The following is a 24,757-nucleotide window of genomic DNA, read 5'->3' on the forward strand; positions in this document are numbered from 1 at the left end:
GACCCAACCTTCTTTCGTGAAAAGGAAGGTAACCAACTTATGATAGTTCAGATCTATGTCGATGATATCATCTTTGGCTCAACGAATCCTAGCTTAACAGCTGAATTCAGAAAGCTGATGGATACAAAATTTGAAATGAGCTCAATGGGTCCGTTTCACTTTTTCCTTGGTTTAAACATTAGACAGGGACCCGAAGGCATCTTTATCAACCACGAAGCATATACAAAGACTCTTCTTGCTAAATTCGGCATGATGGGAGATTCAAAGGTCAAAGTCCCAATGGCGTTCGGCACCAAGCTCACACCATCCTTGGAAAAACCGGCAGTCGACATAACGCTATATCGCCAGATGATTGGTTCCCTGATGTACCTCACAGCTAGCAGGCCTGATATAATGTTTTTTGTGTGCTATTGTGCTAGGTTTCAAGCGAATCCTTGTGAACCACACATGCTAGCAGTGAAAAACATACTCCAATATCTGAAGCGAACCACCTCTCTCGGTCTCTGGTATCCCTCAAACTTAGGTTTCTTTGTTCAAGCCTACTCAGATGCAGACCTTGGAGGATGTGGTTTAGACAGGAAAAGCACTACAGGAGGCTGTCAATTCCTTGACGGGAAGTTGGTGAGCTGACAATCTAAGAAACAAACATGTTTTTCTGTGTCTACAACCGAAGCAGAGTACATTGCAGCTGCTTCTTGCACATCTCAAGTGATTTGGATCCGAAGCCAACTCCGGGACTATGGACTCAATATGAAAAAGATCCCTCTATATTGTGACTCAGAAAGTGCAATTAGGATCTGTCATAACCCCATGCAACATTCCAAAACCAAACACATTGCATTGAGGTATCACTTCATTAAAGATCACGTGGAAGACGGAAACATAGAGATTCACTTTGTTCGAACTACTGATCAACTGGCTGACATCTTCACCAAAGCTCTTCCTGAAGCAAGTTTTAATAAAATTCTACAAGGACTCAGTATGATGGAATCGGAGTCAGTACCAAAAACTCCATCTCAAAACTAAAAGTTTGAAGCGAAATGAACCGAACGTTCGGTCTATTTTGGGTTCGGTCCTATTGCACTTGTCTTCACTTATCACTAAAAGGTGGTTTCTTTGGTTGTAAACTTGTTTGTACACTTATTTTCCAATTATTTTTTTCTTTTTCAAACAGTTTTTTTAAAAAACAAAATGAACCGAGCGTTCGGTCTATTTCGGGTTCGGTTCCAAAATTTTTTTTGTTTGTTTTCGTTTTTTCTTTGAATCAAAAATTCATAAACTCCAAAAATATTTTTTTTACTTCTGTTCGTTTTTACCATTTGTGGATGATCAATGGGGTAGGTATCATTCTCACACCTTTTTAATAGTTAAGTGTCCCTAGAAGCATGCTACTGCATGTTGTCCAAAGCCTCAATTGATTCTGAATAAAGCCTTACTGACTTGGTATATACAAACCTTGTCTTCCCAATTAGGCTATTATATTTATTCTAATCATGAGCTACCTTACTCTCTTCTCATATGAGATAAGAGTTTTCTGCTTAGTCTTTATTTTAATAGCAGAGGTACTTTGGTTTCTTTACACCATCTCCAATATTTTTCTCCATCGTATTCGCTTCATACACGTAACCCTTGAGACTCTCACAAATTACCACTAAGGTTTATTGTTACACAATTTCTGTGTTTATGATCTTAGCTTCGTGCCACTACGTGCTAAGTGAAACCCACAATTCAATACCTACTATGCATTGACGGTGAACAATTAAATTTGCTCCATTTTTCACTCACGAATTAACGAATTCACCTAAGTGGTTGTACCATGAAATCTCTAATTTTTCTTTTTGTGTGATTCTTACGAAACTGTTAAATACCATAACATTTCTTCCCTTAGAATCCAGTTTTATTTTTTTTGAGATTTCACCTAAAAGTATTTTCAACATGTCACTTAAATTCTCTTCACACCTACTTGTTCAACAGACCACATTGGTCTCAGAAGTACTTCAGTCGATTTTTGTCTTATGTCAAGATCAGGAATTCTGAACTGAAGCGAAAGCCTCCCAAATTAGCCTTATTAAAAGATGCCTTTCAACACTTCTTAATTAGTGTCTGATCGTAATTCAACGGGAAACCACGCAAACACTTTAAGGTCTCTCTTGTCTTTGAAGGAAGAGATTCGTGCCCAGGATCCACTATTTCGTGTCTTTATTGACATCACAATTTCCCACATATGTATTGCTTTATTTCTTTTCTTTGACACTCTATGCACGAAAATCTTTTTGATTTTCCATAAATCTGGTTTCGTTAATTATAAGCTATTTTTAGATATGGGGTTTAATGTTATAAACGAGATGTGGTTAGTAATGTTACACGTGCTTCTCTTGATCTATGACGACAGCTCATACTAAAAGGATAAGTTGCTGACTCAGCCGAAAGTCTAATCGCTTTAACATTTCAAACGGCGCTTGATGGGAAGGCGTGTGAAGCGGAATCGTTTTTGGTATTTCAAACGGCGCTTGATGGGAAGGCGTGTGAAATGGGACAGTCTTTCTCTCTCCTGCGTAATCATCGGGGTTCTAAACTGTCACGTGTCAATCACCTAAGGAAATGCTTCGTTTTTCGTTTTTTTTGAAGATTTGGGAACAAATTCTTCTCTCTCTTCTAACCACGATATAAAAGGTAAATTCCACAGTCTTTTACCTCTTTACTGCACCAAATATTCCGAGAGCAAGAAACGATCACTTTCTCCTACTGTTCATCATCTTCTCCAAAAACTTCTCTTCAATGGCGGAATCCTCTTTAGTTCATGCTACCTCCCACATTCTGCCCATCCGTCCTCAACAAAGCCTGATCATTGATCTCACCCCACAAGTCTACAAATCTTTCATGTTCCTAATCGTGGAGTGTCTCAAGTACTCTCCACTAGTTCCAGCACTAACCAAGGTCGAACTCGTTCTAATGGAGTGTTTGTCACAAATTTTCTCAACAGCCCACTATGACAAGTCTGTCGATCGAATCTTCTTCGACATTCTTGATACCAATTCCTCCATCTCCAAACATCGATTATGTTGGCTTTTAGGGTTTGAACCTGATGAGTCTAGGGTTAACCCTGAATCTATTCCCGTGGGACAGATGTTCTCCATGTTTTACAACATGGGTTACACTGAAATTCTGACCACCGTCACAAAGTTCAAGAAATCATGCTTATCTCCTCAGTGGAATGGCTTCTTCACTGTGTTGTTCAAAGGGCTATCAGAACGAAGTGCAGGTTCAGATGGGGCGAGCCGACTGTTTATGACAATTCTCTATGGGCTATACGATGGCATCAATCTTGATTATGGATCGGTTTTATGGCAGCAGCTGATTCAGAGTCTTGCGTCCACTTCTCGCCATTCTGAAATTTCTTATGCCAGGTTCTGGACGCTGGTCACAAAGTGGGTGATGGACAAGTATCATGTCCTTGTTGTTGCTGATTCTCCACTCTCCTTGATAGGAACTTTCCATACTACAAAGATCATAGTGTTTGATCCCTCCAAATTTCAGTTCGTTGGCTCAATCCCTGAGTCAATGTATGCGTGTGTTCCAAAGGACAGTCGCATCATCAGAACTTACAAGGAGTTTCGTCGCTCAGGTCCCAGAGAGCTCACTCCTGAAATGATTCAATCAATCAATGACGCTGACAGGCCTGCTCCCAGGGGAAAGAAACAAGACAAGGGAAAAGACAAGAAAGTTGTCAAAAGAGCGAAAGGTCCTTCTCCAAAGAAGTGCAAACCTTCCAAGGCAGCTCAATCCCCTCCACCAAAGAAGAGGAAGACTCAGCCCAGGCGTAAACTTATTCTTGCCTCCTCCTCCAGTGAATCTGAGGAAGAGAGTTCAGACTCAGAAGACTCACTTCCAGGTAATACTCCTCCACGTTCGCCTTCCCCTGAGGTACCTATTTCCTCTAAACCTGTCTATCCTCCCCCAATCTCCATCTCTATTTCCATTCCCCCCATAACCTCCACTACTCAAATACCACCCACCTCTATCCCTGTACCACCTCCTATTTTCACAGAAGCTACCAAAACAACCACCACTGACATTCGAACCAACGTATCTAATACGGGGGCACCTACTTCAGCACCCTAACCCACTCCCACTACCGAACATACATCCACACCCGAACTCACTACCACAACCGAACCTCCACCCTCGCCTTCATCTCCCAATCACTCAGCAGAAGATGATCAACCTTTTCTTGGAGGAGAGGACATGGCGTTTGACTCGGTCTACTACAATCCATATCAAGTACAAAGTGATGATGACGATGATGCTCCAGTCACCAAGAAGCATCTCAAGGAACTTCATGAGAAAATCGATAGTCTCATCGCTTCCTCCTCTTCTTCCTCTCGGTCCACTATCTCAAAGGCTGCTATTCAGGGGCTCGTTGATACGTTCACCAATGCTCATGAAGCCTCAATCAACTTTGCCACTGCCGCTATCGCCGCCTCTACCAAGGTGTGTGCTGCTGCGACCGAAAAAGTCGAAAAACTATTTGTTGATGCCAATTCTCTTTTGCAGTCTTTACAGGGAGCCGCTGACTCCAATGCACAGAAGCTTGACTCTCTTGTCAACAAGCTGGCCACTTTAGTTCTTTCCGAACTGTAGTCCTTTGCCAGTCTTCGTCAGTCTCTCAACGATGACAACAAATCATTCCAGGCGACTGTTGAGGAGCGCCTGACAAAGCTGCAAGCAGATCTCGCTTCAGAAAACTCAGTGATGGATGCTCTTGCTCGCAAGACCACTTCTCTGAAGGTCAAGAGTCTTCATCTTTTCCAATCTGAAAAGGAAGTTGCATTTCTTCGATCTGAGCATGCGGTTATTTCATCGTGTGTTTCGGATGTCCACGCTGCCCTCTCCAACATCTTAGAAGCACATGATCCTATCCTGAACTACTCAGTGCGGCGCACTCTAGCTGAGAAGCTTGCTCCTGCCCTTGCCCTTCTAAGCAAACTTGAAGGGCTTCTTGAGTTCGTGGCCCATCTGAAACATGGGGGAGAAGATGTGTCTCAACCGCCTCCCACTTCGACAGCAACTAAAGCAACCGAACCTCCTCCAGCAGGTCAAGCCTCAGGTTCGGGTGTCAAAGACAAAGGAAAGAAGATTGCTGAAGACAGTGATGATGATGATAAAGAGACCATCGATGATCTCTTGAAGAAACAAGGCCGGGAAAAAGATGCTGACGTGAGCGCTCGCGTTGCCAGAGAGTTTGAGGCGAACGAACGAAAAATGAAGGAGGCTCATGATCTTCTTGAGAGTAGAAAAACTATTTTTCCTCCGTGGACTCTCGAGAAGCTTATAAAAGAAGCAATTGAAACTCCCAGCATCTTGTGGCTCGAACCAGTGATTTCCATGGATCGGATCAATTCTGTCGACTTTTAGTTCGATATGCCACTGACCCGAAAGGCCTTCATCTTCCATGCTTTTGATAATGTTGCTGATGTCCCTCATCCTCACCCAAAGGTTGATAGGGAGCTTTTCGAATTTTATCTAAGGTCTGCTCAACCTCAGTATCAGACTTAGAGTGCTCAGAAGATCATCAACGTTAGGGTCCTCAAACTGTTTCGTGAGGGGAACTTCACGAACGTTCGGTTCAAAGTGCTGAGGGGTTCTGCTAAAACTGAACATGCTTTATCACTTGCTGATCTTCCCAACCAGAATCCACATGATTGGATTATTTTGCATAACATCCTCCTCACCAACGAAGCTGAGTATGGGCCAATCATCAATCACTTCAAAAGAATGCTTGTATGCTACATTATGGAGGTTGCCAAGATGGATCAGGAGATCGCAAGTATCTTCCAGAAAAAGCCTACTATCTCTCCTGTTGGCTCTGCTAGTGATTTGAATTTGATGCAGATCGGAAGAATTTACCTGAAGCGGAATTATGTCATGTTCACAAGGAACGAAGGCCAAAAATGCCTGTTCGCCTTGTCAGATAAGCATCTTTACACCACTGCATGCTTGGAACATGTTCTGGGAATCATTCATCGATGCTAGCAGAATTCAGCAGATGACAAGAAGTATTTTGACGACATGATCCAGTGGTACATTCGCTTCAGACAAACCATCCTTGCCCTCATTCCACGTCTGTTTGAAGCCACAAAGAAATTTCCTGCAGCTGGACCCAGCAAGCCGAAATAATAGTCTCGCTCCAATTGACGCAAAGGGGGAGATTGTAGGGTCCGAAAGGTGTTGCGTCTTGGGCTCGCTCTTTAGTCCATTTTGTCTCTGGATTGGGCCTGTCCATCCGTGAGTTATTTCTAGGGTTTAGTATTTATAGATGCTTGCATGCATCTTAGTACGTAAGATTTGGAAGTCGATTAATTAAAAGATATTTTCTTTATCGTTTATAACCCTAACAGCCTCTACAACAGAAGTTCTTTATCGAGCTCTGCTGAGGCTTGAATCTATTGAATCATTCGACATATTTTGATTCATTCTTGTGCTTGATATTACTGTTTAATGTTTCTGTGATTAACCTGTTCAAAGATCTAAACGATCAAAGAGTTTCCTAACTCTTCACTCCTCACTCTCTAGAAAACCCTAATTCGTTCTTATCCTCTCTTGGTGTGTGAAGAAGCTTTTGTGAGTGTTTCAAGGAAAAGAAGTAGTAAAGAAGGAAGGGAAGAAGTTGGAGAAGAAGCTTGAGCTTAGGGATCTGGACTTAGCACCCTCTTGGTCAGCAAAGGAAGGTATAAAGTTTTGAACTTTCTTCCTCTTTCCTTCTAGATCTAGGTTATGGAAGTTTGGACCTTTTTAAGTCCAAAGGTTGAGTCTTGATCTTGTAAGTCGGTTTTGGATCTCGGATTGCCATCCTTAAGGCTCAGAAACATCTTCCTAGCAATAAAGTTGTTATCTTTGTGGCTTATATGGAACCATGCATGAGATCTAGTTAGCTCCATGGAAGTAGAATGTTATTTATGGAAGTTTGAGCCTTTATGAGACTTGTAAGCCATCAAGTAAGCAATTTTATGGCTTAAGACGTGGAACAAGCTCAGGATCTAGATTGTAGCTTCTAGATCGGATTAGTAAGCATTTAATGAGATTTTGGCTTAACAGGGTTGTACGCTGAGTGTACAAGGAGGTACGCGCCGCGTACAAGCCAGCAGCCAATACGCTCAGCGTACCTTGGTGTACGCCCCACGTATGCTGCCAGTTTGGGCTTCGAGCATTTGGGCCTCAGTGTGGGCTGAGTTTTAGACTTAGGGTCTTTAGGCCTTAGTGGCCATCAGAATTCAGTTGTTATGGGCCAAGGATTAGTATCGGGCATGAGTAAGGCCCAATATAGGGCTTTGGGCCCAATAGAGCAAGTTGGGCCATTATTGGGCCAATAGTAGGCTTGGAAAGCCTATCTTGTTGTTGGATATCCAGAAGTTAGATTATGGGCCCATGCGAGGACATAGGCCCAATTTCGAAAATTGGGCCATTAGTTGGCCTATAGTGGGGCCATGGTTGGACTTGGAAGGAACTGAGGGTTTGGGCCATGTTGTGACCCATCCCATAGCAGGAGTAAAAATGGTCATTTTACCCATACGAGAATCCCTATTCTGATTTAGTATTTTATTACCCTTGATAGTCGGGAAGCAGCCGAAGCAGCAGTCAAGGATTTCTCATTCAGGAGTTCAGCTGACAGCATCACGAGGTTAGTTTCCTTCCAGTAGGAACGGGTATATGGCCACAATTCTGGCCCGTTTAGTTAGCAGTCAGTTTCGGACTTCGGCCCGATGCAGTAGTTCAGGGTGCTTGATGTCTTTGTGATTTAAGCATGTCAATGTTTTATGTGTTCCAGAATTCAGTCCGATGCAGTATGCAGTATATGTGTTTACGCTATGTTACGTTCAGTCAGTTCCGGACTTCGGTCCGATGCACGGGACAAGGTCCCAGTCAGTTCCAGACTTTGGTCCGATGCAGTTACGATCCGATGTAGGGGACAAGGTCCCAGTCAGTTCCGGACTTTGGTCCGATGCAGTTTCCGTACTTCGGTCTGATGCAGTGGATAAGGCCCTGGTTAGTTCCGGACTCCGGTCCGATGTAGTTTCCGGACTTCGGTCCAATGCAGGGGGCAAGGCCCAGTATGTTTTTATATGTTATTGCATGGTATGTGGTAGTTTAGGGGAGCTCACTAAGCTTCGTGCTTACAGTTTCAGTTTTGGTTTCAGGTACTTCCGCAAGTAAAGGGAAGAGCTCGGGATGATGGCATCGCACACACCGCAGCTTCAGTTTTTGTCCTGGGAGTTGATGTAGCTTTTCATATATATGATTTGATACGGTCTTGATACAGTTTTCTCGTGATACTTTGTTATGGTTTTGAGATATTGACGTATGGGTTTTTATTTTATGGTATTGATCTAATGATTTTAGTAATGATTAAACAAAATTTTTGGGTCGTATTTTGGGTCATTTCTCTACATATCCCACTTTTCTAAGTCAATGTCGTCCCCCTCTGGTGACTCCACCAATTACTCGGTCGAGAAAGATGCAAGAGAGTGAAGATAAACAAATCATGAATAAAGGGGAATACTTGCATTAGTACAAACTGGTCTTTGGTATTGCAAAAAACTTGTCACTATAGACATTTTATGATGGGTTTTTTTCATTCAATGTGAAAAGAAAGGTCGCATCATTAAATGTAAGTTATGGTCACATTTAATTGTGTTAACTATAACTCATAAAATGTGTGACCATAGAGTACGAATGTTTTTAGTTTTTTCAATCATTTTTTGATAACTGATGTAACCCGGGATTCGTCATGATGCATGATTGAGTCGGGATCTTAGATGTCTTTTTGGTTGCCTCTAGCGAAGATCGATTTGATTCCTGTTAGATTCATAACCGAGATCGTTAGAGTCACCCCAAGACTCGCTTCCTGGGAGCGGGTTCTGACAATCAAGTTAGTATTGGTATGATATATGGGTTGGCAGAGCTGGTCCTTTAATTTTGAAAGCCTTGTGCGAATTGAAAAATATTGGCCCATATATATATATATATATATATATATATATATATATATATAATAAATCTAAATGGGTAATGAATTGCATGAGGAAAAAGAAAAAAAAATTATTAAATTGATTAAATGAAACCAAATGTGAATTTATCTAGATAGAGAAGTCAAACTAGTAAGTTGTGAAAATTGATTTACTAAATGAATATATTTATTAAAAGAAAGATGTAAAACAGTAAAAGTGAGATGTAAAAGAAGCTCATTTCATTTAATTATCTAAAATAAATATGTAAAAGATGTAAAACAGTAAAAGTGAGATCTAACTTACTTTCTTATGTGGGTTGAAAGGTGTATATATATATATATATATATATATATATATATATATAGGGTTAGGTTATTCTATTCTAACTATCTATTGTGTGCATATAGGATTAATTGTGGACCAATACTATTAGTTATTTTAAGAAAGTAATTAATGCATATTACATATTGAAGATATATAATGAGTATTAAAAAAAATATTCAGCATTTAATATGAATTAATTATTTTCTTAAAATAACTAAAATGATTGATACATAATCAATCATATTTGCACAGAATAGATAGTAGAAACATTTGAACCTATATATACACTGAACCGCATATGCATCTTATGGTCACCAATGGTATACCACTATTTTCATCGGCGACCTATTCTTACAATCAGATCTACTTTTATATGCTTATTGTCTTTCCTGTTCTCAGTTCCACTGTTCAGTGGTCATGTAGGATTCATGGAAAATATGATGCTGGTAAGAATCATCTCTCTCTCTCTCTCTATCTCTATATCTCTCTCTTTCTCTCTCTCTCTCTCTCTCTCTCTCTATATATATATATATATATATATATATATATATATATATATATATGTTGTGGTTGAAACTAACTTTTATTCTGAACCGGAATAAAAAAAAGAGCTTACAACACTCAATTACAAGGAAGAAAAAAACCCTCTAACACTCACTCTAATTATTACTCTCACTCTCTGTTTTGTGGTGTTTTACAACTGAGGTTAGAGCCTCTATTTATACTTAAACAAGCCTACAATTACTACTGGTACCATTTATTGTGTTCATTATGTGAACATATGAAGTTGCCCTTTGAGTTCTTCTTGTCAACATAAAGGGAGGTGTAGCTACTGATGTAAGGTTTACACCTAAGTCAACTTTACACTCTCATTCTCCTCCATAAACTGGACTTGGATCGAGATTTGTTACTCCGATTATGTTTTGCATTTCACCATGTTTCACGTTTGCTAAATCCTTTGTAAAGAAGTCCGCCCATTGATCCTTCGAGTTGACATATTCCACTATAATTTCCCACGTTCAACACATTCTCATATAAAGTGATAAAAAAATGTCAATGTGTTTGCTTCGACCATGAAACACATTATTTTTCATCAATGTGATTGCTGACTTGTTATCGACATATAAGGTGATAGGCATGATATTATGTCCCGTGAGCTGCCTCATGAGATTAGCAAGCCAAATAGCTTGACATGCTACTGCCTCAGCTTCCATGAACTCGGCTTCACACGTGGATAAAGCAACAGTCTTTTGCTTTTGGGATTGCCAATTTATCGCATTCCTTCATAGATAGAAAATCATTCCACTTATGTTCTTGCTATCAACAGGGTCACCTCCAAGATCACTATCGGTAAAACCAACCAAATCTTCAAGTTCACGACCTCTTCCATAGTTGAGTCCATAATCAACGGTTCCTTTTATGTATCGTAAGATGTGTTTCAGAACTTGGAAATGCAAAGTGGTTGGTTCCTCCATGAAATGACTTGTAATTCCAACGGAAAATGACAGGTCTGGTCGAGTGTGAGTCAAGTACCTCAAACAACCTACCACTCGCCTATATTCAGTTGGATCAAACTTTTCACCATCTTCATCCTTCTTGACCTTCAACTTAGGTTAAATTGGTGACGTTGTTGGATTGCAATCCAGCAACCCAAATTGCTCTACAATCTTCTTTGCGTAAGCCGTTTGTCGCAAATATATTTCCCACTTCTTTTGTGAAACTTCGATTCCAAGGTAGTAAGAATGTAATTCCAAGTCACTCATTTTGAATTCATTTTTCATTTGTTCTTTGAATTCGACAACCCCGTTAGTGTTCGACTCGGTAATGATCAAGTCATCAACATAGACACCAACAATAAGAATTTTGTCTTTTGAGTTCCTTTTGTAAATAGTTGGGTCTTGTGAACTTTTTGTAAAACCAAGCCTTTTTAAGCTTTTATCCAAACGAATGTTCCAAGCTCGAGGAGCTTGTCGTAGACCATAAAGAGATTTATAAAGCTTGAACACCTTGTGACTGTTTGCTCTATCGACATATCCTTCTGGTTAGGTGACATGAACCTCCTCTTTGAGATCCCCATTGAGAAAAGCCGACTTGACATCGAGATGGTGGACAACCCACCCATGTTGAGCTACTAAGGCAAGAATGAGCCCTACGGTATCAAGTCGTGCTACCAGTGCAAAAACTTCATCTCAGTCGACTCATTCCTTTTGTACAAATCCTATTGCTACAAGTTGAACTTTATGCTTCACCACTTTTCCAAAGTTGTCTTTATTCACTTTAAACACCCATTTCAAACCGATTGCTTTGTGTCCGGGTGGCAAATTGGTAAGTTGCCATGTATTTTTCTTCTCGATTGCATCCAACTCTGTTTGCATAGCCTCCTGCCATGCTTTAGAGATTACCGCCTCTTTAAAATTCAAGGTTTGATCTGCTGTAATCATCAACAATTCTTCGGGTTTAAGGAACACATTTTTGGTTTCAGAATAAATATCGGTTAACGGACGTAATCTCCTTGGCCAAATCCAACTAGAAGGGCTTTCCATATGGGGCGAGGTTGAAGAGAACGGGGCTGAGATAGGATTTTGTGGGGCTGATTCAGGCTCGTCAAATTCAGCATCGAGTGGCATCGATTCCAGGACTGTCTGGTTGTTTCGGGTTGATTTCAGGGTCATTTTGAGGTGTTTCGAGGTGTATTTGGGGTTGTGGTTCAATAATGGTAAAGGTCTTAGGAGTCATCATCTCTTCTTCTTTGGTTTTGTACCGATTCCATTCTTCTTTTTCGTCAAAAACAACATCACGACTAACTCACAACTTTCGGTTTTGCGGATCAAATAAATGGTTGCCTTTGGTTCCATCTTCCGCACCTAAATACACCATCTTCTTACTTCAATCATCAAGCTTCTTCAAGTGACCACCTATAAGTTTAACAAAAGCAAAAAAACTAAAAACTTTTAGATGTTCAAGGTTGGGCTTTTTGCCAAACCATACTTCATAAGGCGTCTTGTTGGGAGGTGCTTTTGTTGGCAGGCGGTTGAGAAAATAAACTGCATGTCTAACCGCTTCTCCCCAAAACTCTCCCGGAACATTTCTTCTGAGCAGACTTCTTGTCATGTTCATAAGGGTCCGATTTCGCCTTTCTACAACTCCGTTTTGTTGAGACGAATATGGTGTCGTAAGATGCCTTTGAATACCATTTTCTTCACAAAATAATGAAAATTCTTTTGAAGTGAACTCTCCTCCTCAATCCGTTCGAAATGTCTTCATTTGATAACCTGAATTCTTTTCAACCATCAACTTGAAACGTTTGAAAGTGCTCGAGGCTTGAGACATCTCTGATAGCTTGTAAACCCACATCCACCGGCTAAAATCGTCTACTAAAAGGAGAAAATATTTACTCCCTCCAACAGACGTATGTGTAATCAGACCACATAAGTCCACATAAACAAGTTGTAGAGGTTTTTGAGCCTGAAAAACTGTGTGATCCGGGAAAGGAATTCGGGTTTGTTTTGAAAGAACGCACCCTTCACATATTTGGTTTGGGTGCTCAATCTTTGGGACTCCAGTTGCCATATTATTTCCGTACAACTTCTTTAAGGAGAGAAAGTTAACATGACCGAGTCTAGAATGCCATATCCAAGTTGGTTCGTGTTTTGTTGCTAAAAGACAAGTCGGTCTACCGGTCCTTAAAGGAGTTTTATATAACCGGTTTAGGGATAGTTTAACTCTCAAAAGTAGAGTTTTGTTTCGGTCAAATAATGTCAGATCCGACCCATCCATTATGACTCGACTCCCTTCCTCCGTCATTTGTCCAAGACTAATAATATTGTTTTTTAGACTTGGAATGAAATATACCTCATTAAGGAGTCTTTGGTCACCATCTTTTGTCACGCCCCCAAACCAAGGATGGCGGAAACGTCTGGGGGTGGAGGACTTTATGTATAGTATCATAACAACATTTTGTAATAGTGATCAAAGCAAACACAACCAACATAAATATAATTGAAAGAGTTGCATCATTGTATGAGTTTAAATGTTTCCAAATCAATTACATTATGTTGACAAAAATGAAATGTTTGACGCTTTACGTCCCATCCTCAAAAGCACTTGGCAACCTATTTATTGATTTCCTAAGAATACAAGTAGTTTTGAAAGAATGTCAACAATTAAGTTGGTGAGTTCATAAGGTTTTGAAGGTGATGCTAAAATCCTTTTCTTGTAAAAAAATGATGTTTGTTCAAGAAATATCCCATATTTTCTTAAGTAATGCATTGTAGTCTAAAAAGTCAAGACTGAAGTCTACAAGTATCCTACCATATTTAAAGAAATTTTATGCAAGTTTAAATCGACATACCCTCGTTAAATTTAGCAGATAAAACCCGTAAATCTTATGTTTTGTTAATACAACATGTGAGTTATTATAACCATACTATGACTCAGACGGCCTCGTAATACGACGTTCTTCAGGCGTCGCAAGTTAAATGACACTTGTCACCCCAGACATCGCGGTCTAGCTATTGCATGTAGCTCAGGTGTGGGTTTGTCAGACCCAATATAGATCTATACACAACTATCATGTTCTCCCGACAAGAGACTTTGGTTACCGTTTACAGGAGTTTTGACTTTGTTACGTAGATGTAACACGAAGCGAGTGTCTCAAAATTTATTCATTAATAGATTTACGTGAACTGAGAACCTTTGATAAAGAGTTTGAAATTTAATGAAACATAAACTATGCCTATTATAGTTTACCATAATCGTTTATAATGTAAAAGCAACATAAACTATACTTCCATAGTTTATCAAATATTTGTATGTCATGGACATAAACTTTGTTTATAACGATAAACTAATTACCATTCATGAGAAGAAAAAATCTATTTGTTTTCTGATGTATGTCAATACACTAAGACGAAATGACATATAATGTAAAAACATATATTCACATAATGATACACGCCTTGCTCAACAAGTTACAAGGTGCAAGTGAAATTCATAGTATTTTTCTTGTATTAACATTTCTATTACTGCTCTTAGAAAATTTATAGAAAAATCATCACAGGTCCAAATCAGAGTCTGTAAATTATGAGAATTTGGAAAATTAATCTAGCTTGTTCATAAATTTTATTATGATTTTTAGTGACCTCCAACTTGTGTGAAAAGGTCCTTAATCACAGACTGGTCCGGATTTATTCTTGTAATGATAAGCAGTTTTACAAAAATCACCATAAATTATAGAAAAATCGTATGGAGATGTGCAGGTAGTCATTTTAAAGGTATGAACCTGAACTATTTTCACTTAATACATTTTTGAAAACTAAAATGTTTAAGTTGACCAAAACAGTCTGTGAATGGAGTTAAACTTTTCTGATGAAGGCTGTTAAGTGTATTTAGTTGTGTTCATGGTGTTTTATCTTGTATTCCCTCCCTTAAAACTTAAGAAAAACCTGAAAGATAGGGGTATGAACTCACCTTGTGTGTTCTTAGTGCATGGATGTTGAAGAAAAGAAGATGCCTTGAAGTTTCGAAGGTCTAACATGAATGTGATGATGTTTATGTAAGATATGAGTAGAAAGAAGTGGAATAATCTTGTGGAGGATGATAATACTTACCAATAGTAGAAGAAAAACTTGGAGAATGGCCCTGAATGTCGAAATGTAGAGAGAGAATTGAGAGAGAATGGTGTTTGTTTTTTGGAGGAAAAATGAGAGAAATGAGAGGAAAGAGAGGAGAGATAGGAGTTTTCAGCCTTTGACCAAGAGTGTGGCTGGTCAAATGGTGGAGAAAGTACTCTTGAATGACCAGGTATGGTGGAAGGACAATGGCTGGTCATGGAGTGGGCGTGGGGGTGGTTGCTTGTGTCAAACACTATGGCAAAGTCAACACTCCACCACAAGATATAAGTTTGGGTGAAAATCCCTCGTTAAAATAATTAAAAACTGACTTAAAACGGGTTCGTCGTCGAAAACCGGGTAGAAAGTGGAAAATCCGAAGTCAGGGTGTGGTTTTGTGTCTTAGCAGCCTTAGGTCTGCATGGAAGGCTCGGTCGCTGAAGTGGATCCGAAGGGGAAGGGACTGCGGTCCGAGCAGGTACCGCAGGCGGGTTCATCAGGATGGACCGTAGGTGAAGTTCGGATGCGGTGCTCCAGGTTCGATGGCTGCGGTTTGGTGGCTGCAGCTCAATGGTTGCGGCTACTCAAGGGGACTCCGTTCTTGCTTCTTGGGAGAGATTTCACATTTTTGGAGAGATTTGACATACTTGGAGAGATTTGAGTTAGGGAGAGATAGAGTGAAAGAGATTGGGAGAGACTTCTTTTGTGACCTTTTTGAGTGTTTGGCTTTGAAAGGCAAGTTCCGAAATCCCTGTTTAGTCATGTTTAAGAGTCTTACACACTCCCGGTGAGTATGCAACATTGTTTTATCAATTTGGTTCATTACTTACCACAGTTTTAGGTTAAGGAAATCTAAACATACGAACTTTTCAATTGATGATTTCTAATTAGAATAGCGAGTTGTATAGTAATTACATAGCGTAATCCCTAGTATATAAGGGTTAACTGAGTTGACCGGTTTGACTTGTTGACTTTGTTTGACTTTGACTTGACCAGTATTTGACGGTTGTCACATCATCCCCCCCGTTAGAAGGAATTTCATCCCGAAATTTGCATTTTGGCTGAGACTTCAGGAGTTCGGGAAGGGATGTGGGTATTTTTGTTTCATTTGGTGTTTCCCATGTGAACTCGGGTCCTCGTTTTGCATTCCAACGAACCTTCACAATGGGAATACGACTTTGCTTTGTTCTTTTGATCTCCCAATCCATGATCTCAACCGGTTCTTCCACGAAGTGGAGATTTTCATTAACTTCGATTTCCTTAAGTGGTATTATGAGGGTCTCTTCGGATAGGCACTTTTTCAAGTTTGATACGTGGAAGGTAGGGTGTACGTTATAAAGTTCTTGTGGTATTCAGAGTTTGTACACCACGGGACCAATCCTGGAAAGGATTTCAAATGGTCCGATGTACCTTGGGTTTACTTTCCCACGTTTACCGAAACGTATCATTCCTTTCCAAGGGGAAACTTTCAGTAGTACCCGATCACCGACCTGGAATTCCAAGGGTTTGCGTCGCTTATCCGTGTAACTCTTTTGCCGATCTCGGGATGCTTTCAGTCTTTCCCGAATTTGAACGATCTTTTCTGTGGTCTCCATTATGATTTCAGGACCAGTGAGGGTGCTATTAGGGACTTTCCCCTTAGCTAGTTGTGTGTCCCCCACTTCTGTCTAACACAAGGGTGATCGGCAATTACGACCAGAAAGAGCTTCGAATGGAGCAACTTTGATGCTAGTGTGATAACTATTATTGTAGGAGAATTCGATAAGTGGTAAATGGGTATCCCATGCCTTACCAAAATATGTCAGACAGGCTCTCAACATGTCTTCTAGAGTTTTTATGGTTCGCTCGCTCTGTCCATCGGTTTGTGGGTGATAAGCTGTACTCATGTCCAGCCTAGTTCCCAAGGATTTCTGAAGTGATTGCCAGAATCGCGAGGTAAATCGACTATCTCGATCTGAGATAATGGACCTTGGTACCCCATGCAATCTCACGAATTCCTTGATGTACAGTTTTGTTAGTTTCTCCATCTTGTCGGTCTCTTTCATTGGTAGAAAGTGTGTTGACATGGTCAGTCTATCGACGATTACCCATATGGTATCAAGTCCGCCTGATGTCTTAGGTAGCTTGGTTATGAAGTCCATGGTTATTCGTTCCCATTTCCATTCCAGTATATCAGGCTGTTGTAATAGTCCTGAGGTTTTATGGTATTCCGCCTTGACCTTGGCGCAAGTCAGACACTTGCCCACATAGGTAGTAATCTCACATTTCATGTTCGGCCACCAGTACAACTTCTTGAGGTCTACATACATCTTATCCGAACCTGGATGGATGGAATATCGAGTCTTGTGTGCTTCGTTCATGACAACGTCTCGGAATCCGCCAAACTTCGGTGTCCAGATCCGGTTCATGAGGTAACGAGCTCCATCATCCTTAACTTCTAGGTTCTTATCCATCCCTCTCAATGCCTCACCTGTCACGTTTTTTGGTTTCAAGGCTTCTAGTTGAGCTTCCTTGATTTTTGTGCACAGGTGTGAATGAATAGTCATCGTTAGTGACTTTACTCAGAGACCCGAATATTCCTTTCGGGTTAAGGCATCAGCCACTACATTGGCCTTGCTTGGATGATAGCTAATTTCACAATCGTAGTCGTTCAGCAGCTCTACCCATCTTCTTTGCCACATGTTGAGCTCTTTTTGATTGAGGATATGCTGAAGACTTTTGTGATCGGCAAAGATAGTGCACTATGTGCCGTAGAGGTAGTGCCTCCAGATCTTTAGGGCGAACACTACTGCTCCCAGTTCAAGATCGTGGGTAGTATAATTAACCTCGTGTGTCTTAAGTTGCGTTGACGCGTAAGTGATGACCTTCCCTCTCTGCATGAGCACACATCCAAGACCTTGATTTGAAGCATCCCAATATACCACGAAGTCATCAGTTCCTTATGGAAGAGACAAGACCGACGCGCTGCATTGGGCTTGTTTTAACGTCTGGAATGCGGTTTCTTGCTTATCTCCCCACTTAAACATCACACTTTATTGATTCAATGTGGTGAGTGGTTTAGCGATCTTGGAGAAGTTCTGGATGAATCTTCGGTAGTATCCAGCGAGCCCTAAGAATTGTCAGATTTCCGTTGGTGTTGTTGGTGCTGACCAGTTTTTGATCACTTTGATTTTTGTGGGATCCACATGTATCCCCTTCTCGCTAACCACATGGCCAAGGAATCCCACTTCTCGGAGCCAAAATTCACACTTTGAAAGTTTAGCATAAAGCTTCTCAGTACTTAGAGTCTCCAATACTAGTCGCAGATGTTGGATGTGCTCTTCTGTGCCTCGCGAATAGACCAACATATCATCGATGAATATCATTACAAATTTGTCTAAGAAGGGTCAACACACGCGGTTCATCAGATCCATGAATACCGCAGGTGTGTTTGTTAGTCCAAAGGGCATCACCACAAATTTGTAATGGTCGTAGCGCGTTCTGAAGGCTGTCTTGCGAATATAATCCTCTTGCACTCGCAGTTGATGGTAACCCGACCTCAAGTCAATTTTTGAAAAGTAGCTTGCTCCCTGAAGTTGGTCAAAGTGGTCGTCGATTCGGGGTAGGGGATATCAATTCTTGACAATAAGTTTGTTTAACACCTGATAGTCGATGCACATGAGAAAGGATCCATCCATCTTTTTCACAAATAGGACTGGTGCTCCCCAAGGTGAAAAGCTCGGTCTGATGAACCCCTTGCTTAATAGTTCGTTCAATTGACTAGACAGTTCTTGCATTTCTGCCGGTTCTAGGTGATATGGAGCTTTGGCTATGGGGGTAGCTCTGGGAACCAAGTCGATTATGAATTCAGCTTGTCGTGCGAGTGGTACACCTGGCAGATCTTCTGGGAATACGTCGGGGAAGTTGCACACTTCTGGAATGTCTTTGATATCCTTCACCCCTTGTTTCTTATCTATGACGTGCGCTAAGAAGGCGTGGTATTCCTTTCGGAGGTACTTTTGAGCCTTGACACAAGAAATGATTTGTAGATTTGTATTGGGTTTATCGCCGTAGACGAGAAGGGTTTCGCCATTTGGCAGATTAAGGCGGACGGCCCTTTCGTAACATAAAATGACGGCACGATTTGAACTTAACCAATCCATACCAATGATGATGTTGAAACTTTTTGTTGTGACCGGCATTAGATCGATTTCTAACGAATGGTTGTCTAGAGTGAGGGTACACCCTATGTAAATATCATTAGTGCGCTCAACCTTTCCGTTTGCCATTTCTACGACGTATGAATCTTTTAATGACTAGGGATTTTGTCTAAGTAAATGTTTGAATTGGTGGCTCACGAAACTCCTTACTGCCCCGCAATCGAAAAGTAAGAATGTATAAGAGTTGTTGAGGAGGAACGTACCGGTAACCACCGTGGGGTCCTTGACTGCTTCTCCATGCCCTAAAGCTATGAATCTTCCTGCACCCCCAACATTGGTGTTTCTTGCTTTTGGGAAGTTTCTTTTGAAGTGTCCTGCTTCTCCATAGCCGTAACAACTTTGGCTTGCTCTGGTGTTGGCGGTCGGGGCGACTTGAGTGACAGATTGGGCGGGCACTTTACAGAATCGAGCAATGTGCCCCTTCTTCTTGCAATTACTGCAGTGCATTTCCCGACAAGCACCGGTGTGGTGGAAGTTGCACTTGGGAAGAGTTTTAGTGTATTGCCTCCGTGGAGCCAGAGTGGAAGGAGTAGTGGCAGCATAGATGGCAACAATTTGTTGTTTCTTTGTGGGGTCCTGCGCCGGTTGCTTCTTTTTATTGTTCCAAAATTTCCTCTTGTTGTTCCTTCCTTTTGCATGATCGGAGGTGGTTGGCACTGTGACATGGCTGGCCCGATGATCAATGAGTTATTGTGCCAACTCCTTAGCACTGTCAAAAGTGGTTGGTCTCGAGGCCAGCACAATATCTTGAATCTGGGATGATAGACCCCAGAGATATGGTTCCACCTTCTTGCTTTCCGGTGTAACTGTCGCCGGACAGAGGAGTGCTAGATCATTGAATCGGGCGGTGTAAGCTGCAAGGTCAGATCCCGTTATCTTGAGATTCCACAATTCTTGCTCTAATTTTTGCATCTCACCCGTTAAGCAATATTCCTTCAGCATCATAGTTTTCAATTCTTCCCAACTTAACGAATTAGGCACGGAGAGCGTCAGCAATTTCACGTGGCCGTTCCACCAAGTGAGGGTCCTGCCAGAGAAAGTGCAAGCTGCGAATTTGACTTTGTCTGTTTCGGGGCATGCACAGATCTCGAAAACGGATTCAGTCTTCTCGAACCAATGCATCAAAGCGATGACGCCCCCGCTTCCATTGAAAGAATCGGTTTTGCCATTTGTGAAGTCTTTATAGGAACATTCTCTCGAACGCCCTTGGCTATCTCCTTGAGTAGAGATGTTAATACCACTCCCAGTCCTCCTAGCACCGTCAGTGTTTATTTGGGACATAGCAGCCGCCACTGCGGCTGTAACCGTAGCCTGGAACATAACATGATCATACTAGGGAGGTGGCGGGGGTGAATTTGTTTGCATTCTTTCAGTGTGTCTAGCAGATCTACGAGGTGGCATTTTTTGTCATAGAATTTCAAAGACGAAATGGGTATAAGTCTTTTAGTAATGGATATAAGTCGAGTGTCGTGAAATTAGTTCATTAGTTTTTAAGTATAGTATTTCCTGACTTCCATATGTTTCCAAACAAATTCATAGTAGAAATCTGTATAAATAAACTTATGAATTCAGTAGTAATGACTTCAAATGGAGTCTTGTAATTTTTGTTTCATATCTTACCCACTCCTAAGATTCCCTTGTCGTGCCCCAATTATGTGTAATTAAAATTTTAATAAACTGTTGAACCTAATGAGTCTGCCCTAAGTCCACAACCAACAAGGAACAGGTTCTAAGGCGGACTCACCATTTCTAGGCCAATCATTTCTTAATTACATATGACTTCAGGGTACACCTTAAGAATCTTCGAGTTATTAGTTGTAAGTTGTTTGTAATAGTAAGTAGTGAGGTCTAGTGCCAAACATCCAATGTAATAAAATGCATGCCAAATTCATTGATAAAATTTTAGTACATATTATTTTGGGGAAAATTTGACCTCATAGGGGTCCACATTACATCAATGTAAAGGAAACTATTTATTTTCTATAAGTATAACCAATTGAAAACTATTTATTTTCTAAAAGTATAACCAATTGAAAAATGTTTCAAATCAGAGACTTTTAGTCCCAAATGTGTTTATATTTTGTATATCTTATGTGGTTTGATATACTTAATTCACTATAAACCGTGCTCTGATACCAATCTTTCACACCCCCAAACCAAGGATGCTGGAAATGTCCGAGGCTGGAGGACTTCATGTATAGTATGATAACAACAATTTGCAATAGTGATCAAAGCAAACACAACCAACATAAATATAATTGAAAGAGTTACATCATTGTATGAGTTTACATGTTTCCAAATCAATTACATTAAGTTAACAAAAATGAAATGTTTGATGCTTTACATCCCATCCTCAAAAGCACTTGGTTACCTGTGTATTGATTTCCTGAGAATACAAGTAGTTTTGAAAGAATGTCAACAATTAAGTTGGTGAGTTCATAAGCATTTGAAGGTGATGCTAAAATCCTTTTCTTGTAAAAAAATAATGTTTGTTCAAGAAAGATCCCATATTTTCTTAAGTTATGCATTGTAGTCTAAAAAGTCAAGACCGAAGTGTACAAGTATCCTACCATACTTAAATAAATTTTATGCAAGTTTAAATCGATATAAACTCATTAAATTTAGGAGATAAAACCCGTAAATCTTATGTTTTGTAAATACCACATGTGAGTTATTATAACCATACTATGACTCAGACGGCCTCGTAATACGACGTTCTTCAGGCGTCGCAAGTTAAATGACACTTGTCACCCCAGACCTGGCGGTCTAGCTATTGCATGCAGCTCAGGTGTTGGGTTTGTCAGACCCAATATAGATCTATACACAACTATCACGTTCTCCCGACAAGAGACTTTGGTTACCATTTACAAGAGTTTTGACTTTGTTACGTAGATGTAACACGAAGCGAGTGTCTCAAAATTTATTCATTAATAGATTTACGTGAACTGAGAACCTTTGATAACGAGTTTGAAATTTAATGAAACATAAACTATGCCTATTATAGTTTACCATAATCGTTTATAATGTAAAAGCAACATAAACTATACTTCCATAGTTTATCAAATATTTGTATGTCATGGACATAAACTTTGTTTATAACGATAAACTAATTACCATTCATGAGAAGAAAAAATCCATTTGTTTTCTGATGTATGTCAATACACTAAGACGAAATGACATATAATGTAAAAACATATATTCACATAATGATACACACCTTGCTCAACAAGTTACAAGGTGCAAATGAAATTCATAGTATTTTTCTTGTATTAACATTTCTATTACTGCTCTTAGAAAATTTATAGAAAAATCATCACAGTTCCAAATCAGAGTCTGTAAATTCTGAGAATTTGGAAAATTAATCTAGTTTTTCATAAATTTTATTATGATTTTTAGTGACCTCCAAATTGTGTGAAAAGGTCCTTAATCACAGACTGGTCCGGATTTATTCTTTTAATGATAAGCAGTTTTGCAAAAATCAACATAAATTATAGAAAAATCATATGGAGATGTGCAGGTAGTCGTTTTAAAGGTATGAACCTGAACTATTTTCACTTAATACATTTTTGAAAACTAAAATGCTTAAGTTGACTAAAACAGTCTGTGAATGGAGTTAAACATTTCTGATGAAGGCTGTTAAGTGTATTTAGTTGTGTTCTTGGTGTTTTATCTTGTATTCCCTCCCTTAAAACTTAAGAAAAACCTGAAAGATAGGGGTATGAACTCACCTTGTGTGTTCTTAGTGGATGGATGTTGAAGAAAAGAAGCGTTCTACTTAAGAACACTAAGAAGATGCCTTGAAGTTTTGAATATCTAACATGAACGTGATGATGTTTATGTAAGATATGAGTAGAACGAAGTGAAATAATCTTGTGGAGGATGATAATACTTACCAATAGTAGAAGAAAAACTTGGAGAATGGCCCTGAATATTGAAATCCAGAGAGAGAATGGTGTTTTCTTTTGGATGAAAAATGAGAGAAATGAGAGGAAAGTGAGGAGAGATAGGAGTTTTCAGCCTTTAACCAAGAGTATGGCTGGTTAAATGGTGGGGAAAGTACTCTTGAATGACCAGGTATGGTGGAAGGACAATGGTTGGTCATGGGGTGGTTGGTTGTGTCGAAAACTATGGCAAAGTCAACACTCCACCACGAGTTCTTACTTAATATATCTTTTTTCTTAAATTAGGATCTCCTTAAAAATATGTTGAATTTATAAATCTATGGGACCTTATATGTCAAAATATAAGTTTGGGATAAAATCCCTAGTTAAAACAATTAAAAACGGACTTAAAACGGGGTCGTGGTCGAAAACCAGGTAGAAAGTGAAAAATCCGAAGTCAGGGCGTGGTTTCGGGTCTTAGCAGCCTTAGGTCCACTGGGAAGGCTTGGAAACTGAAGTGGATCCGAAGGGGAAGGGATTGCGGTCCGAGCAGGTACCAAATGCGGGTTCATCAGGAGGGACCGTAGGCGAAGTTCGGATGCAGTGCTCCAGCTTCGATGGTTGCGGTTCGGTGGTTGCGGCTCAATGGCTACAGCTACTCAAGGGGACTCCAGTCTTGCTTCTTGGGACTTCAGCTCAAGGAGGGTTTGGTCCCTATAGAGGGACCTCGGCCCTAAAAGGCTATTTTCCAAGGCATCGTCCTGTTTCGAAGGGTTTTTCACCAGGTCAAGTGTCGTGACGCCCCAAATGATTACGAAAAACCAAAAGAGGTTTTGAGAGAGATTTGCCATATTTGGAGAGATTTCACGTTTTTGGAGAGATTTGACATACTAGGAGAGATTTGCGAGAGATTTGAGTTAGGGAGAGATAGAGTGAAAGAGATTGGGAGAGACTTCTTTTGTGACCTTTTTGAGTGTTTGGCTTTGAAACGCAAGGTCCAAAAACCCTGTTTAGTCATGCTTAAGAGTCTTACACACTCCCGATGAGTATGCAACATTGTTTTATCGGTTTGGTTCGTTACTTACCATAGTTTTAGGTTAAGGAAATCTAAATATACGAACTTTTCAATTGATGACTTCTCATTAGAATAGAGTTGTATAGTAATTACATAGCGTAATCCCTAGTACAAAAGGGTTAACTGAGTTGAGCGATTTGACTTGTTGACTTTGTTTGACTTTGACTTGACCAGAATTTGACGGTTGCCACATTTTTGCTATCTAATAAAATCATCCCTTTTCCCAAAATAGAGACGGTCGAACCATCCCCAAATTACAAATGGCCAGTAATGTGCTCATCTAGTTCTTAAAACTTTGAGCGGTCTCCGATCATATGATTGCTAGCACCGTTGTTGAGATACCATACCTCGGACTCGACTCGACTTTCTCTCAATGCAAGAAGATTAACACAAATCTTCTCTTTTAGAGACACCTTTTTGTGTGCAAATTTCTTGTGCTTGTAAATTCACTCGCATTTTTATGGCCTACACCGCATAGTTCATCTTCGTGAGCATTGGATAGTGTAACGTAACACTACCATCTTTCCCGGTCCTCTGAAAACTTTCAACTTCGGCTTGAGAAGAAGACTAGGTTAGTGTAGTCATTCTCGACATATACTTGGGAATACATGAATAAGGATTATTTTTTTGAAGTACGCAGTTAATATGAACTTTTCAGAAGTTC

Source organism: Lactuca sativa, chromosome 5 (assembly GCF_002870075.4).
Source record: "Lactuca sativa cultivar Salinas chromosome 5, Lsat_Salinas_v11, whole genome shotgun sequence".
NCBI lineage: Eukaryota > Viridiplantae > Streptophyta > Magnoliopsida > Asterales > Asteraceae > Lactuca > Lactuca sativa.